The 1,854-nt window shown below is 45.7% G+C and overlaps 1 non-coding gene across 1 annotated transcript; it reads left to right on the forward strand.

Annotated features, from left to right (window-relative positions):
* Nucleotides 1-354: 354 nt before the first annotated feature.
* On the forward strand, nt 355-463 carry LOC122914810. The gene has a single exon (XR_006385883.1). It is a non-coding gene; the product is annotated as a U6 spliceosomal RNA (small nuclear RNA).
* The last annotated feature ends 1,391 nt before the right edge of the window (nt 464-1,854 follow it).

The following is a 1,854-nucleotide window of genomic DNA, read 5'->3' on the forward strand; positions in this document are numbered from 1 at the left end:
TTCCCCATCTGGAGAAGCTACCAAACCTTGACACTGCACCCTGCGACCAGGCCACCTTCCCAAACTATACCCCCTTTGTCTAAAAGCTGGCCTGAGGCTTTCTGCCAGCCCACAGGCTTGTGATGGACACACCACTGGTCCCATAACGTATCTCAGATCCTCTGACCTGTCCTGTCTGTACATCCCTCTCCTTCTCTAGGTTTCAATCATTACTTTTCCACCAAAAATTCCCTGGCTGTGTTGCCTACATTGTCTCTGTTTCTTGAGGCCTGTTTATCAAAATCGTATTCAAATGCACACATACACACACACACTCACACTTTGTATTTGTCGCTTACAAGAATAGGCACCAGGGATTGCTTCAGCAACACATATACCAAAATTCGAATGGGACAGAGAAGATTAGCATGGGCCCTGCACAAAGATGACATGCAAATTCATGAAGCAGTCATTCCCTACTTTAAATGAAAAGCAAGAAGAAGAGGCCCCTTACACCTGTCATCTGCTGTGTCAGTAGTCTTTTGCATTCAAACACTCACAATGACCCTGAAAGGAGCTATTATTATCCTATTTTACAGATGAGGAAATGGAGGTAGAAGCCTAACTTAAACCACACAGCTTGTAAATGGCAAAGCTGGGATTTAAATCCAGGTCTACCTGCTTGCAAAGCACGTTTATTTAACCATAAATTGCCTGAATTGCCTTCTTTAGCAGCAAAGTGGCTATTCAATCAGTGCTCACTGAGAGATACATGAATCTAACTGAGAAATTCAGGCAGCCTGCTCGTGTCTTCCCTTTCACATCTTCTTTTTGTCCCAATGTCAGGCATCCCCTCTGTTCTCTGGAGTGGAGGGGCTGAAGGATGCTTTCCACTGGGCCTGGAAGAATATAAACACATCCAGAAGGGGGCTGCTGCCGAGCAAACCACGCCCCCCTCAGAGTGTGGAGAGGGTGAGTTGTCTGTCGATAACGTGAAGAGTGTGGTGGGATTCTCTCCGCTGGGCTCCCTCTGCAAAGGCTGCTGGTAACTGATGAGGCTACAGGGACATCCCGATCCTTCTGCTCTTAGAACCAGGTGTGGTTATTTACAGAAATGTCACTTTCCCAGCCCTCCTTCCCCATCTCTGCCAGAGACCTGGAGATCTGCAAATATCAGTTTACTGCTGCCCCAGGGCACATGGCAATAAGACACCTATATGCCCCACAGTCTACCAACCAGGATCAGGCTCCTGTTCTGGCTGCAAGTTGCTTCCTCTTTGGAAATTTGGAGAGAAAGATCACAGATTTGCTCCTTTTCCTAGCAGAGGGAGGTCAAGTGAACTGCATCACAAAACACCCAGTCCATAAAATCCAGAGTTCCCACCTGCCCAGCTCCTAGTGGGAGAAATAAGTAGACCCCCAGAAGTCCGAAGTGTGGATACCGACACCAGCGGGGCCGTCTGTTAGCAACTGATGCCTGATTCCGATTCCACATCTGTAAAATGGAGGCTAGTCCCCTGTCACATGCAAGACACAAAAGGCTTTGGAAAGGAATAAATTAAGTAACAGTTAAATGACCTACAATGTATGAGAGCTCATCGTCATTATAGTCCTTAGAATGAAACTAGAGGAGTGTCCATGACAAGTTTCGTAAAATACCTTGTCACCGCCTGCACCCCCATGGCCTTGCTGGTCATTAGGATGAGCAAAGTGGAAGTGGGGCATATAAATTTGATTTCCCAGGGCTTCTGAAGTGTAGGTGAAGATCATTTTGTTATAACAAGATTTACGCCAAAAATAAATAAATAAATAAATAAAAAGAAAAAATCAATTTCAGAACTAAGTAAAAACACTTTGGGGAAAAAGAGGGCAGAG

This window comes from Neovison vison, chromosome 7, assembly GCF_020171115.1.
Source record: "Neovison vison isolate M4711 chromosome 7, ASM_NN_V1, whole genome shotgun sequence".
Taxonomy (NCBI): Eukaryota; Metazoa; Chordata; class Mammalia; order Carnivora; family Mustelidae; genus Neogale; species Neogale vison.